The 17,606-nt window shown below is 40.0% G+C and overlaps 1 protein-coding gene across 2 annotated transcripts in view; it reads left to right on the top strand.

The window, feature by feature from the left end:
- The window catches only part of LOC126380110 (dipeptidase 1-like), a 232,501-nt gene that overhangs the window by 18,239 nt on the left and 196,656 nt on the right, over positions 1–17,606 (top strand). The window contains exon 2 of one of the 2 annotated variants that reach the window (XM_050029347.1): positions 14,949–14,976. The exons of the other annotated variant lie outside the window; for it this stretch is intronic. The gene's annotated coding sequence lies outside the window, so the exon portion shown is untranslated. The remainder of the gene's footprint in view (positions 1–14,948; positions 14,977–17,606) is intronic. 2 annotated transcript variants of the gene reach the window in all.

Below are 17,606 nucleotides of genomic sequence, written 5' to 3' on the forward strand. Positions count from 1 at the left end.
GTAGGTCGCTGAGCTGTGCGTTGCTACGACGTACGTGTTGCGTTGTCGTGGCGTGTTGTACGTCGCGACAACGCAACTGAACGGTAATGGCTGCGTACTTAACTTCTCTGCAATAGATAATTTAAACTAATTTAATTTGAATTAGTACTTAAGTAAAACAAGATTTGTAAAGTTAAGTCAACGCAGAATCTAATTAGTTCAACTTCAGCTTTTCAGTTTCCAAATGTTTATGAATCTTGGTACTGTTATAAATTTCAATCTTGTAGAAAGCCACGTTGTTAAACGTTCATGCTACTTCTTCAAACGCCAGAATATTCTAGAGTTTTGTCTTTATGTATATCGCCATCTAATGTAAGTTCTAAACTGGATGTTTGCAAAAACACCAAAGATTTTAATTTGCATTAACGACAATGAATTTGACGAACGGTGTTCGAAGATCTACCCAGATTATTTTTCATCATCACCAGCTCATTAACGTCCCCACTGCTGGGGCACGGGCCTTCCCTATGGATGGATTGGGAAATCGGGCCTTAAACCACCACGCGGGCCCAGTGCGAATTGATGGTTATTAAGGACTGCTAATGCAGCCGGGACCAACGGCTTAACGTGCCTTCCGAAGCACGGAGGAGCTCGAGATGAAAACTTTTTTTGTGGTCACCCATCCTATGACCGGCCTTTGCGAAAGTTGCTTAACTTCCACAATCGCAGACCGAGCGCATTTACCGCTGCGCCACCGAGCTCCTCAATAAATATTTCTTTACTGACATAAAAATCTAATGGTACGGAATGAAACATGCGGGCCCCAACTGTCAAATCCAACCCTGCTTCAGGTAATAACGGAACAAATATTTTCCGGTGTGTAAGTTTTCCTACTAAAATAACGAGTTTTTGTTTTCGCATTATCATCATGTGTGGGTAAGGTCGATGACCGCCCTGAACAATTGAGTCACACGTAATTGAACCGTCAAACGAATACTAAAATGAAAGAATATTGACAGCTATAACGACTTACTTCTTCTATCGTGTGGATTGTGCGGTGAATTACCAACCCCATCAACCCTGGTGTCAGGGTTATTACTGAGCCGCGATAGGCCCCTGACATGACTCATGTAACGGCTACGTACTTACACCAGTAAGTAATAACCGGAACCAACGGCTTAACGTGCCTTCGGAAACACGGATCTTTTTACTTTTTGGACAATCAGGTGATCAGCCTGTAATGTCCTAACCAAAATAGGGATCACAAAGTGATTTTTGTGATTTGTCCCCACCGGGATTCGAACCCGGGACCTCCGGATTGTGAGCACAACGCTCAACCACTGGACCACGGAGGCCGTTGAACGACTAACTTATTTTACGTAAATAAGTATATAACATAAACATAAACAGCCTATATACGACCCACTGCTGGGCACAGGCCTCCTCTCAATCAAACGGAGAGGGTATGGAGCATACTCCACCACGCTGCTCCACTGCGGGTTGGTGGAGGTGTTTTTACGGCTAATAGCCGGGACCAACGGCTTAACGTGCCCTCCGAAGCACGGAATCAACTTACTTCTTCGGACAATCAGGTGATTCAAGCCTGAAAAAGTCCTTACCAGACAAAGGACAGTCTCACAAAGTGATTTCGACAATGTCCCCATCGGGAATCGAACCCGGACCTCCAGATCGTGAGCCTAACGCTCTTACCACTAGACTGCGGAGGCTGTTGTGAAATAAGTATAATGGAAGTCAAGACGTCGACGGACAGTTTTTACTATTATTCGACACAAGCATTTTGTATATAGGCGGATGTGACCGTTCTATTAGCACAAGTATTAATCAGTAAATACACAGTGACACGAACGGCTTTAGCTGTTGACGTCTATAGCAACGATGACGCAGAAATATACCTGTTTACTAACACAGTAAACAGTGAGGAGCTCGGTGGCGCAGCGGTAAACGCGCTCGGTCTGCGATTGTTGAAGTTAACCAACTTTCGCAAAGGCCGGCCATAGGATGGGTGACCACAAAAAAAAGTTTTCATCTCGAGCTCCTTCGTGCTTCGGAAGGCACGTTAAGCCGTTGACCTCGGCTGCATTAGCTGTCGTTAATAACCATCAATCAGCACTGGGCCTGCGTGATGGTTTAAGGCCCGAACTCCCTATCCATCCATAGGGAAGGCCCGTGCCCCAGCAGTGGGACGTTAATGGGCTGATGATGACTAAGACAGTGTTAACGGTTCTGTCTACACTACAAAATTTAAAACGACGTCAGATTTTGTACGAAAATACGACGGTTATTAACTGTTTAGGTTATAAGTCACCTCTCAAGCCCTTCAGGATTGAAACCAGGACCTTCAGATCGTTTACCAATCGGTCCAACCGCCTGGGCTGCCAGCCATCACACCCCTTATTTATCCAGCCAAGTAGCTAATATTATTCGAGGATATTTCTAAAAAATACCTAATAAAATGACATCGATTTTTTCTCGTTTTAAATGTTAAATGGAGTTGAATAAATTTGCAACCGTAGTCATCCGTCCATGTTTGAATGAATATTGTTTGTTTGATGTATATATTACCTTGACGGTTCAATTTTAACAGTTTGGCTCTTTGATTAGGTATTTAGTTTTTGTTTGCTATATAATATTGGGAACATTTGATATTTGAACCCATGAACCGCAGATGTCTGTGTTGCTGGAATGAAGCATTATTTTAATCTTTTTGTTTATTTTAATAGATAAATTTTCTCTTTTTATTAATATAATTAACAACCTCCGTGGTCTAGTGGATAGAAAGTTAGTCTTACTATCTGGGTCCGAGATTGATTCCTAATGGTGACATTGTCAAAATTTCTTTGAGCATGGCAGGTTTGAATTACCTGATTATCCGGAAAAGTAAGATGACCCCATAATTAGAAAGATACCCGGTGGTTACGGGTTACCAGTCCAAATACCTCCAACAACCCGCAGTGGAGCAGCGTGGAGGTGTAGCTGATGCCAGCGATGGTTATATGCTACCGAAGAGTCAAAGGTCCACTACGGTTGCAGTCGGTTGTGGCGATAGCAACTGCTGCTCGCGCGTAAGAGATCTAACTGACTGAAAACTTATTTAAGTTTCAGGGAGAGACACATTGTACTTTGTATTTGAATAACAATGAGTGTTAAGACCGGATTATGTTCTCATGCGAGTTTAGTATAGTGATGATTATTTCGGATTATGTAACTGTTAAACACGATCCGGATTCGCGTGGGTAGAACCTTTCTCCGGACATTTCATACAAACAACATTATCGTACACGCGCATCTGTGTGTATGACGTCTAACGCCCAAACGATTGAAGACTAAAGTATGACCGAGGAGGGTTGAGGAGGGGTGAGGTAAACCAAGCTCAGCCGCTGTATATTAGCCGCTGTAGTTGTCGTTCTACATATAGTATTATTCCTTATTCTATTCCCATAGTCTTCTTGGAGAAATGTAGATGAAAATAAACCGGATAAATATTTAGTGGTTGTCGATATACCTAAGCCCAAAAAGTAATGTAATTTCCATGTTGTGGAAGGCAAGTACTATTATTCAGTACGAGCAGTGGTAGCCCAGTTGGTAGAACGCTTGCCTCTCACTTTGAGGTCGCAGGTTCGAATCTAGCACAGGCCCAAAACAATGATTGTCGAATTTGTGAATTCGGATTCGTGTTTGGATCATAAATGATTATCACGTGCTCAGCCGTGAAGGTAAACATCGTCAGGAAACCCACATTCCCGAGAAATGGATTTTCGGAGGTATGTGACCTAACCTGTATTGGGTTGTTTTTCCGTTCGCGGGTTGGAAGGTCAAACAGGCAGTCGCTTCGGTAAAAAACCAGACCTGTCAAATCTTCAGGTTAAGTAAGCGGACCCTGTGAGAAACGGGATAATGCTTGGGGGATGACTATAGTTCAGTACAATTAGTTATTATATGATCTGTCATATGTCTGTTAGAAGAATAGGAGCTAGTGTTGTGACGTTCATTAGCATAGTGATGTATCAGTCACGATTAAGCAGATCGATTTTGTTATATATGCACAGCACGTACATACAGAACGTAGTTGTTATATGCTCGAAGAGTTTACCTCTGGCGGTTCGATAAATACTGAAGGGTATAAACCTTGCCATCAGGGTTGGTAAGCATCGTTACTTTTTTTTATTTGACTTATTGTAGATCTGCCGCAGATGGCATTAACTACTTGGCCGGACAAATGGGGAGCGCTGAAGGCTCTCTCACCCGGTACAACGTTTAAGACAACAGGCCTGAGGGTTTCCAGCTGAGCGCGAACTTCGGCTCAGGGCGTCGTCTGAGAGAAATAATATAACTAGTGGGTCGATAGCGATAAGCGCTGATTGGCCGGCGTGGGCGACGACTTCCCTCAGGAAGTCGTCGCCCACGCCGGCGCTCGGTATCGGGGTCCTGAGCTTCGTTACTGACCTCACAAGCAACACGAGAGACAATTTGCAGCGGGTTTGTTAGGGACACGTAGAATAAAAGATCACGTTGTAAAGCCTCAAAACCGAGATAAGGTTTAATTAAAAGAGTAAGTAGTCATTGCTGGCTAGGGGAGCGAGCCGCCGAGTGGTCCCAATTAAGGGGGATCGTTGCTTGCCGAGGCCCGCGCCCCATCACCCGTCCTTTGTTAACAAATTCTCTGGTTATCCGTTATTTATGAGAACCATCGGGTTACTAAGATAACTCGAAAGATATGCAAAGGCAAATTATTTTAGGCTTTCAGGCTGGACTGAGAGCGAATATAAAACAGATCGCGTTCAGCTGCTTATCTTCCCGGGCAATTTCCTTTCCAACGTGATGGACCATTAAATGGGCGATGGGTTGATCATCTAGCCTCATACAGTTCCTCAAATCCATCTTAGGACTTCGTGCCAAAGGCAGCTGCAAGTTGTTTTGCGATTACTTGTGTCTCTGCCCGTCTGTTATGGGTTAAAGGCGTCAGTTTACTCTTCTTCTTCTATCGTGTTGATTGTGAGGTGGATTATCAACCTCATCAACCCTGGTGTCAAGGTCATTATTGAGCCGCCAAAGACCCCTGGCATGGCTCATGTAACGACTACTTACATCAGTAAGTAGCAGCCGGGACTAACGGCTTAACGTGCCTTCCTAAGCACGGATCATCTTACTTTTTGGACAATCAGGTGTTCAGCCTGTAATGTCCTAACCAAACAAAGGATCACAAATTGATTTTTGTGATATGTCCACACGGGGATTCGAACCCGGGTCCTCCGGATCTGGATCCCAACGTTCAGCCACTGGACCACTGAGGCCGTTTATTAACTATCAGTTTTTTAAAACAATTATTTTCCAACCTATTTATATTTTGCGAGTTCCCTTAGTTGTGGGAAGGTGGGGTAATCCTTTGGTAACTGGGCACCTGCCGTTCAGTGGGTAAAAATGCTCATTTTGTGGGTAATTACCCCGGCCCAGGTTTAAGTAGGACGCGTGAGGGCCATTGTTTATGATAGCCGGCACTAGTGCCCTGTAATACGAAAATAAAGAAAATTATACCAGTGAACGTAATAGTCACAGACCAAAGAAACAAGGAATATGTGCTCTCAGCACTAAATAACACGACCGCATGTCGCATGAAACGGCCGCACCAAGACACTCCGTGGTCCAGTGGTTGAGCGTTGGGCTCACGATCCGGAGGTCCCAGGTTCGAATCCCGGTAGGGACATATCACAAAAATCACTTTGTGATTCCTAGTTTGGTTAGGTCATTACAGGCTAATCATCTGATTGTCCGAAAGTAAGATGATCCGTGCTTCGGAATGCACGTTAAACCGTTGGCCCGGTTACTACTTACTGATGTATGTATGTAGTCGTTACATGAGCCATGTCAGGGGCCTTTGGCGGCTCAATAATAACCCTGACACCAGGGTTGATGAGGTTGGTAATCCACCTCACAACCCACGCGATAGAAGAAGACCAAGACATTTCTGACTGGACCGGTACATAGATTTACCCGCCGATTATTGCATAGTTAGATTTGGATAGCACTTGCGCTACTTGTGGTTGCGCGAAACCAAAGAACCTATCCATCACTTGAAAAGTTTTATAACACATTGCTGAGTAAACATTTCGTTTTGTGAATATTTCGGTCTCATCGGTTGTGCTTCTACGGCATTTTGCTGCCAATTGTAAAAAATAAGCCCATATTTCCTTTTCTTCTTCTTTATTGAGATCACAACAACACAGCCAGTGGCCACGATTACAGAACATTGTCACTTATCTTCCTTTACAAACAGGATATCTATCCCTATAATTACAAACACCTCTCAAACTATTGTTTTTAATACAATATAACTTTTAGAATCACAATCTCAAAAACAGCGGAAATCAATGAATTAATGAATGAACGAATAAATGTCAAATTAGTGTGTTCCAGTTCCATCTGTATCGCTTCATTTGACTCTAATGTGTTTTATAAATAATATCAAAGACAGATAAGAATAAAAATATTTAAAAAGTCATAAAACATGACAAAGTAAATTAATTATAAAACGGTTTTCTAACACTATAGATTTCTACCGAAATGCGGAATCCTTTAGCAACACATTCAAAGACATATCGTAGTCTAAACAGCGATATCCCGCCCGATCCCAAGTGTCCTATTTTGAATGAAAGGTCTACTAACCGTAGTGTGTGCTCTTCGGCCGCGTTCATAACAGAAGATTCATAACTGTCCCTGAAAGTGTTAACACGATCTAGGTACCTACATAAAATCACACTCGTTGCGCCGTGATCTCTAATGATAGGACACAGCAAACTGACCAGGATTTTTTACGACGAATGGACGATCTTAGGAGTCAAATGGCAACTCATCTAAAAAGCAATAAATACCTACCTAATTGCTATATTTTGATATTCGATGGTTTTACACACTTGCTTTTATATGCACGACCACGGTGCGAGCCGAGCTCTTTTAGAATTGGCCGTTTTGCACCGCAGCCGCGCAGTGTGTATTGTGAATCTTTTTATAATGGGTCGACTCGAACCGCAGTAGGTTCAGATCAGTTAAATTTCCATTTACCCAGTAGTAGTCCAAATCGACCCATTCCAAAAGATTCCTGGGGCAATTCGCTCCGCTCTAACCAACGGCGGTCCGAAACGACCCATTCAAAAAGAGCATTAGTCGATACGCACCGTGGTCCGAACCGCTTGTGGTGCGAAACGACTGAATCCCCGTTTTGTTACTTCACGCAACGCAAGGACCATTATTGGGATCAAAACATATAAATACCTATGCCATGTTTTCACGTGACAATCGAAAATGTCGTGTCGTGTCTCGATTTATCACAATTTTATTTTATGATGTACTTACCATGGAAGAGTGACAGACATTTCATATTCATTCAAAACCTTTTACATGTTATTGAAATCGGTTCTTTGTTCGACCCAACTCGTACGTTTGCGGGTCACATAAGCTTATATACCTATATTTTCTGTGTCATAAGTCCCGATGTTTATCGTCAGCGAGGTTTATAGGTATTCTGTTTTTTTTTTTTTGTGATAACAATAGGCTAGCTACTATGTCTTCAATAAACTAAATTGCCTAACTGGAGGGTGGTCGGTATGGATAATTCCGCAATTTTCAAGGAGGAATGCTAAAAAATTGTATGCGGACTAACAAAAAAACGTGCATAATTTTTTTTAGAAATCTGCCCGCAAAGCCTTGAAGGCTTGGAAGGTGAGCTCTAAAACTCCAACCACTAGACCGCTGAGGCTGGTATATTAAATATACTGAACAGAATTGTTAGGCAGGTATCTATACTGTAAAACTCTGAATGACAGAGAGACACAAATCACACCCATAATCGGTATGGGCGTGCAGAACCACGAGCCTTCGGGAGATTAGTCGCAGAAACACGTGACATTAAAGTGATGAACCATTATGGTTGCAGGTTAATAGCCCATCGTCTTTTATGAACCTAGTCTATCATTTTGAAGGGGACATAATCCTATGGCCGACTTTTATGGCTGGCCGGGGTGATAAGTTACCCCGTGTAAGTTACCCAGGCAAACCACCCCCTTTTTACTTGGGGAAATCATAACCCCTTCTGTAAGCAAATTCTACAGCTTATAAATGCAGTCATGCGGTTGTATTTGCAGTAAAAAGGTGCAAATGATATGAAAAAGAGAGCTTTATTATCTATGGCCTCCGGCAGATAAGTATAAGAGTGAAAAATGAAACAATTTTTAAAAACTAGTAGGTAAACGTCATATAAAAAAAACAGCCAGTGTCTTTATTATTACAGACTTTTTACAACAGTAATACAGTCGAATTGCCTTCGGTATGCAGTTTTGATCATCCTCATCATCTCCTTAGCGTTATCCCGTTTCTCACAGGGGCCGGATACCTAACCTGAAAATTTGACAGGTCCAGTTTTTACTGTAGGGAAAACCAACCTAATGCAGTTTCGATGCAGTTGTTTATTTTAAATGCCGTGAAGTAAAATTCGTGTGTAGTAGGTAGCTATACCTAAGAAGACACTGTAATACAAGTATATCGCATTTTCTATGCATAATGTCATTTTAGCGAGGTTCCTCACGGCGCAATTGAATTCGTATAACTATAGTAACTTATAAACATCAATGCGTACGATATCCGACGATTTGAGTAAAGGGTACTTTGTGCAAATTGATAAAGCAAATCCATGATACTTGTATGAAAATAATGTGTTACGACGTGGTCAAATAAGAATATCTATAAGTTTGAAAACTAAAACCCGACAACGGAAAAAACGCGCTCTAAAAAGTATGAAACAAGAAATTATTCTCTGAAATTCTTCGAAATAGTGATGTTTAGCTGTGATTGCGTGCCCATGATACTTCTTTAAAACAGATTGTCATTCGCCACATTGAATTTAGCGTGACGAATCACATAGCCTATAACCACCGGACAATTAAGTCGCTTCTATTGACACGTAATTGATTAAATTCTGACAAGTGGGTTCGAAGTTAGGTAGTAACACACGTGCACACACGCGTACATACATACAAACATAGCGGTCAAACTCATAACCTTCCTTTTAACTTCGCAATCGGGTAAAAATGATAATTATACGTCTATTAGGTGGTTATCACAAGACGCGGTCGACCGCGCGGTGAGGCGGTGCTCGTGTATTAGTAATCGACGGTTTACAGACAAGTCAATACGTCGTGATAACCGCTTTACCACACGGCGTATTTTAAACCCACAGATGACGCGCAAATTACGCGCGTATACGCACAAACGCTATGATCGCAGCCTTGTTACCTTACTCCTTGTCCAGGTGACGCGATTTACACGCGTTGTCATACCACAGAGCACTTAACATCGTATGGATACAAACGTTCATCTCCAAGCATGCAGGAATATATAAAGTAATCAAATTACTCTGTGGTATGAGAACACTAGTAAATCACGCCTTCTGAACAAGGTCTTAGCGCACGGGGCGATCGTGAAACGCGCGTCTACTGCGCGTATCCACGCAGATACAGCGATGCAGACGCGCTGTAGTGGCTTGTAGCTCGTAGCATTGCGGAATAGGGCCGCTTCTTAGTACGCGCGCTCTCGCTTCAAACGCACGAATACGTTTGTATCATCAATGTAAACGCAAAAATCAGCATCTAAGGCGCCGAATACTAAAGCTAAAATCGCATCCATGCAATATCCGATTGTGAGGAACTAGCTACAGTTATCACAAAATAATACACCTAAAGCAACGCAACATTATCCACAGCCATATTGCTGGGCTGACGTTCGTCTAGAATAGCAATTTATGGCAAAACATCACTCGAATAATGTCCCAGGCATAGTTGAAACAAAAACGGTATGTTAACTTCATACAAACTCAACAGTAACAGATTCTTGTCTGTGTGTAATCCAATACAGTCTTATAGTCTTATAGCATATAACCACCGGACAATCAAGACGCTTCTAGGGACACCTCATTTGTTAAATTGTGACAGGTGGTTTAGAAGTTAGGTTGAAACAGACGTGCATACACACATACATACACACAGACCGGTCAAACACATAAACCTCCTTATTATTTCGCCGCAGTCGGGTAAACAAGTATAAAAAAGTGGGGACTTCCTGTTTTACCCAACTGTAAGTATTCCTTTCGTAGAGTGACACCCATGAATTTTCCGAAGATGACCTTTTAATTTAAGAGCCACGCTCTTGTTAACATTTTCCATCTTTAATCAAATTATTCACTCTTAAGTGTTTTAGCTCACTCGTCCCGTTCGAGTCGACAGTTAGTGTCCCTCCCTTAGGAAATTGCACTGCTGTTCTCATGTTGCTGTGGTCATGAATAATGTGGATATGTCAAGCCAATTCTGGCACTTCTCTCTCTGTGATTTAAACTGCAACAATATAATGTACATTGCAATGCAATGTTATCAGAGACTTATTTTTTGTTGTTTTGGTTTTCCCCGAAGGGCAAGGCAAAGGGAACTATGCCCATACAGCCATGTCTTATGTATTTTTTCTTGGTGATTATTAATAAAATGATGAAAGGTGATGACGATGAATGATGAAACCTAAGCCTCCACTCTCGGAGCAGACTCCTACTCCGAATCCCAAACAAATTAACTGAAAAGTCCGCATAAACTTTCAAGTTATAAAGCGGCTTGTTGGCACGAATCGAAAATAGATATAATAACACTATCGCGAATGTTTTCCGACTAACTTAATGCGATCAGTAACTACAAAATACCACTTCGTTTTAATTATTTAGATTATTCAATGAAGAAAGTAACAGTCCCCGTTCCCGCCAAAATGTCTTATCAGAGATTATTGTATAATGTAGACTCAAAGTACTATGTTTAAAGTGACCGTAATAAAGCCAAAAAATAATAACATTTTGGCTTTCATTTATAAAGTATCTGATTTTTTTGGCGATTTTGATTGGCATCTTTTGTTTGCTATTGTCAATAAGACACCAATTATTTTAGCAAAGCGCGGATACGGCAGTTTGCAAAGTCAGCCACGTTATAAGCCTGTAACTGCAAACAATTGTGTAGCTGACATAAAACGAACGACTCATGATATAACAAATTGACAGACGAACAGCTGCATTTGGGGATTATGTATACTTGTTACTAACAGAACAACAAGCGGATCGTCGGGCACGAGATTTTGTATGAAAGCGCAAACAACTTCTCTCCTAGGTTCGATTGTGCTGAGGTCTAACAGCACATTCAAGCAATTCATTTATTATCGAAAGTCAAGTCAAGTTGACTGTGTGTAGTTTTCGAAATGCGGCTGGACATTGGCTTTTAAATAGCAACACCTTTAATAAATCTGGGAAATGTTCTTTTTGAAGAGCACGAACTAGATCATCATCGTATATGGCCGCAAGTTTCATTTATTGAGCACCCAAATCGATTTTCGCGGATCACGACGTTACCTATGACAATCGAGTTAATAAACTAACTTTGATTAAAACCATGGGAATTATTTTATTTTGTTTATTAGGTACAATAATAGATAATCGATAACACATGACGGAATTAATTACTAAGCAATATTGCTTACTTACATGTATTGCTTCGATGTGGCCATTTTAACCCCCCTGTACTCTGTATATTATAATTATATCATGTGTTATCAATTATCTATTTGTACCTAATAAACAAAATAAAATAATTCCATATATATCTACACAGCATGGGCTGAATCACCCCCCTCGGTATTTGTTACGGAGTCCCTAACACCGATACATACTTGTTTGGCACGTACTTGTACGGGGTGTAAGTGACATCGTAACGAATACTGAGGGAGGTGATTCAGCTCATTATTCTGAGAAAATATCAAGTGAAATTCTCCATCACAAAAGTGTAGAAAATAATTATTAAAAAGAATAAAAAAACATGAATCTTGGGACGGAAAATTTCTCCAACTAGGAAATTTCTCCTAAAATTATTTGAACAGGGGTGAAAAATATGTCGAGTAGAGCGGAACAATGCTTAATTTAGGCGTAGTCTCTGCACATTAACTTAATTATTGCTGCCAAATCGTCATGAATTATTACTTACAGTCCGTGGCATTTCATCTCTTTTTTGCAATCTTCGATCACAGCTCACAATCTCAGGGCAAACATCAGACACGTACACAAACGGCGATACTTGTGTACACTGTAAACTGTAAAGTTATATTTACGCGACCCAACTCCATTTTAAACTTTCGCAAATCGAATTCCATCAAAAGGGAGAGGAACTGTGTTGCCATTAGTTTGCGGAGCTCGGGAGATCCGACACGTGGCTACACTGGCAACATTGGCAACACTTCTCAGTTTCCTGCCGACTCACAACTTCGCAACTTGTCATTCCTCTGCTTCTGCAGAAAAGCCTACTTTGCAGACTAAGTTTCAAGTGCTTGTTTAGCTGTACCCTCGTTTTGTTATAGACTTTGCAACACATTTTGGTTTCGTCGTGGTTATTATACTACTTATTTACTTAGTACCTACTTACTAAAGAATAAACGTCTTTTGGATTAAACTAATATTTTTTAGCGATAAGTAACGATAGAATTAATAATTTTTAACATTTTAGTTCGATTTTCGGGTTGTATTTTATACTACAAATTTTTAGTTTACCGAAGGCTGGATTTTCTGGTGATAGAAAGTGTCTTTTTGACGTCTTTTCGTTGCCGTAGATGGCATTAACTGCTTGGCCGGACAAATGGGGAGCGCTGAAGGCTTTCACCTAGGAAATAAAGTAAAATGGCAGTCGTTTCTATAAAAACTCCACACGTGAGCGAACCTCGGATTCAAACGGAAAATAGTCTGTAAATAATTAGACATTCTGTATTTAATATAATAATTATGTATATTGACTTTCGAAGTCCTTACAATCGCATTTCAACAACATGCGAAACTCAAGCCAGTGCAAGTTGTAGAAGTAAAATTCGAACCGCAGTTTTCAGTTAGGTAACTTTGAATTTCACTAGTTTCAACAATTTTATTCTTTTTTGAACTTTCTCTTATTGTATTTATTTAAGTACCTAGATATTTTTTAAAAGAATAAGAATAAAATAAATTTATTGCCAGTAACAATTTACAAACTTATTTTTAATTTATTTTTTATTCATGCAAATGGCCACAGTCATTCAGCATTGCGGAACATTTTAATGCGTCAATATGGCGAAAAATTGTAAACGAAACATCAAAAGCCAAACAAAAATATAAACTATACAAGTCACCGGTAAATGTGGGGACTTATCACAAAAATCACTTTGTGATCCCTAGTTTGGTTAGGACATTACAGGGTGATCACCTGATTGTCCGAAAGTAAGATGAGCCGTGCTTCGGAAGGCACGTTTTTTGTTGGTCCCGGTTACTACTTGAATGAAATGTAAATGAGTAGGTAATCGTTATATGAGCCATGTCAGGGGCCTTTGGCGGCTTAATAATAACTAGGATTGATGAGGCTGGTATTCTACCTCACAACCCACACTATAAGAATGTAATTTTATTTTAAAATACGTCGATAAAATACGAGTGGCCGGCGATTCAGACAGGCCAATATATATATATATGTTTATTTGATACATTTAAGTAATTGAATAACCGGCGAGCATGCGTGACTTTGATAAGAGTGGAAAAAACGAAAGTGTGACTCAGGGTGGTAATAATTGGAAATCCCTAGTCTCTGTCTATCCCAATGGGAAATAGGCGTGATCTTGTGTATAAATGTATATGTAATGATAAGTAACACATGCAAGTTGTCTCCTAGGGCCTGTTCCAAGTTGCAAATGATTGTAAAAAAATACAGTGTCATCATATATATGAAGATTTGACAGGTCCGCTTTTTTTACAAAATACCGGCTTTTTTATGATACATTATACTGAGGAAGTTATTTTGTGTTATATACAGGGTGATAGTGACGTCGTAACGAATACTGAGGGGGATGATTCAGACCATGATTCTGAGTTGATATCGAGTGGAACATTCCGTCGCAAAATTCATGTTTTTTTTGTGTTTTTTAAAAATATTTTTAATTCAAATCAAATCAAATCAAATATACTTTATTGCACACAACATACAAAACAAATTCACACAGATGAAGATAGATACAGATAGATTAAATAGATAGATAGATAGATTAGATAGATTTAATTCTATACTTTTGCGATGGAAAATTTCACGTTTCATGTTAATTTACCTTATTGCATTATTTACTTATACCTGTATTGCACCGTCCCCGCTTCTAATATTTAGCGAGTTCTTTCAACCTAGGGCTAACTGGAAGAAATTGCTATTTAGCATTAAGGCCGCCAATAGAGCTTTCTCTTGACATTTTTGTAATTGTTTTCGTGTGTGATGTGTATGCTAAGGCCCCTGGTCTCTTGTGGCTCTGGTTACACTTCTGTTTTAACGCTTACCCCGAAAGGGATTATAAGTGTGAGTTTTTCTGTCGAAAATTGGGTGTATAATTTACTATGGACATATGCGTATTCCTGCACGCGTTTAAATTGCGTGATCCTAATGTTATGTTATATCCGTCACTCACTGTCACTTTACTGGTTTTTAGTCTTATATACAGGGTGTTAGTGACATCGTAACGAATACCGACGGGGATGATTCAGACCATGATTCTGAGTTAATATCAAGTGGAATTTTCCGTCGCAAAATAAATGTGTTTTTCTTTTGCTTTCGTATTTTTTTTTTCAATTCTATACTTTTGCGATGCAAAATTCCACTCGATATTACCTCAAAATAATCAGCTGAATCATCCCTCTCAGTATTCGTAACGATGTCACTTATACCCCATACAAGTACATACAGGTAGCCATACAAGTAGGTATGGGTGTTAGTGACCCCGTAACGAAAACTTTGAGGGATGAATCATACCATGATTCTGAGTTGATATCAAGTAGAATTTCCTGTCGGAAAATTCATTTTAATTTTGTGTTTTTTTTTAATTATTTTCAGTTCCATACTTTTGCGACGAAAAATTCCTGTAAGTACATATAACCTGTAAATATTATATACACTATATATACGTTGTATGTCAGGAGTCCGAACAAATACTGCGCCATTATTAAGTATTGTGCCAAGCAGGTTTCATTATCGTAAATCAACGCAATCAGTGAAACCATTCAAAAATTAATTTCACGTGCTCTAGTAACGAGAGTTCCAAGTTTTGTGAATGAGTTGCCCCTACCACTGACTTCGAAAGAATTTCATCATTTTTTTTGTAAAAATATTATCAAATTCAATGAATACAAATCATCAAATCCACATTAATATAATTAATGCGAAAGTAATTCCAATCTGTCTGTTACCTTTTCACTCTTAAATCGCTGAACCGATTTAGATGAAATTTGGTAAAGAGATAGTTTGAGAACTTTTTATCCCGGAAATCATCCCCTAAAGGGATGAAAAGGGAATAGAAAAGACGTGCCGCGCACGATAACCGGGACAAAGTGACGGGTTAATAAATCAGGATACAATTTTTGTACTTTCAATATTATAAGAGTGACATTATACCCAACTTTGGGAAGCATAAAGTATGGCTATTTTGTCAACACACACCTCGAAATCATCTTTTTGTGTATGTATGTATACCTAATAACAATACTAATGTATACTGAAAGTAGGTACGCGTTCCTAAAGTAACATTATTATAAATCAATGGTTAGTACTGAATAACAATATCAAAATATATCGTTTCACAAATGACCAAAACATGGACTTTCGACGAAAATATTGGGCTAAAACGTTTGACATCGCACTTGAATGTTCGAAACTCATGGTAACTGAAACAAAAAAAAACTGGTATAGCCACAATCAAGGAGTTAGAAGGTAATACGTGAGCGAAATGATTTCCGTGCGGGATCCAATCTAATTGTTCCACGCAGTTGCGCGAGTGAAGAGGGAATTAGCACGCAACCATAGAATAAGGAATACTACGTATAGAACGGCAACTCTCCGCTCCCCACCAGCGACTGAGCTAGGTTTACCTCACCCCCCGCGGTCATACTTTAGTCTTCAATCGTATGAGCTAGGCTCACGATCCGGAGGTCCCGGGTTCGAATCCCGGTGGGGACACATCACAAAAAATCACTTTGTGATCCCTATTTTAGGGGTTAGGACGTTACAGGCTGATCATCTCATTGTCCGAAAGCTTCGGAAAGCACGTTAAGCCGTCGGTCCCGGTTACTATTTACTGATGTGAGTAAGTAGTCGTTACATGAGCCATGTCAGCGGCCATTGGCGGCTCAGTAGTAACCCTGCCAAGGTTAATGAGGTTGGTAAGATTTAAAGATTGCGTCAAAAGAGACATGAGCTCATTTGGAATTTACCACGAGGCATGGGAGGAGCTCGCTGATGATCGAGACTTGTGGAGGAAGCGTGTGCTCGATGGACGCGACACTCATGATCACACCTGGTTTGACACACTGGCGAGCAGGAGAATGAAACGCCATCTAACTGACAACAATCCACCAGTTGAAGACTTCTTTTGCAGAGTGTGCGGTAGAGTTTGCCGCTCTAGGATTGGCTTGCACAGCCATGAAAGAAAGTGCATTTCTTCGAGGCAATGACGTCATAAATCGTCTGAAACAGATGTATAAGGCCAATGATGATGATGAATCCACCTCACAACCCACGCGGTAGTTGAAGAATCGTATGAGCGTCAGACGCCACACACACAGATTCGCGTGTAAGATTACGTCAATGTGTAGTGTCTGTGTAAATGTGTTACATGAAGTGTGCGGGGTGGATCGCAATCTGACCGACGGAACTTTATGTTGTCTTATAATACGTACGTACTTTTCTCTTTATGACTTTTATATCTCTTTTTTGACGTGACTTATTGTAGATTTGCCGCAGATGGCATTAACTACTTGGCCGGACAAATGGGGAGCTCTGAAAGCTCTCACCCGGTACAACGTTTAAGACAACAGGCCTGAGGGTACCCAGTTGGGCGCGAACCTCGGCTCAGAGCGTCGTCTGAGAGGAAAAATATTTGAAAGAATTAATCGATAGCGATAAGCACTGATTCTTTTTTTTATATCTCGGAGTGTAAGCTTTGAACCTTTTTAATTATTTTGCTTGTTTTCTATCCTTAGCCAAAAATAAAATTAAATACTTACAGAATATTTTTTTGTTAAAAACAATTTAAGTATCTACTTATCTGCTTTTAAGCTTGTTATGCTTAACAACGTCAAAACATGAACATCTATTGAGTTTGTACAAAAATACCTTTTTAGTTAACGACATCAATAGACGAATAAAATTATTTTTGTGCGGGGTCCAATCTAATTGTGCCGGTCAGTTGAACCAGGGAAGAGAGAATTAGCACCCAACCCTACCCGATACCATCGCAAGCTGACCGGCGGAACTTTATGACTTAGTTTATTAGGTACTTTCTCTTTATGTTTTTCTTTTATCTCGGATTGTCAGCTTTGAACCTTTTTATTTTTCTGCTTATTTCTATTGAGATTCTTATTCAAAAATGAAATTAAATACAAAATATTTTATTTGTTAAAAACAATTTAAGCACATTAATGTCCTTTTAAGGTTTATTATCCTCCTAGAATAGATATTCAATGGAATTTGTACGAAAAAACTAATAATTATGTCATC

Source organism: Pectinophora gossypiella, chromosome Z (genome assembly GCF_024362695.1).
Source record: "Pectinophora gossypiella chromosome Z, ilPecGoss1.1, whole genome shotgun sequence".
In the NCBI taxonomy this organism is placed as follows: domain Eukaryota; kingdom Metazoa; phylum Arthropoda; class Insecta; order Lepidoptera; family Gelechiidae; genus Pectinophora; species Pectinophora gossypiella.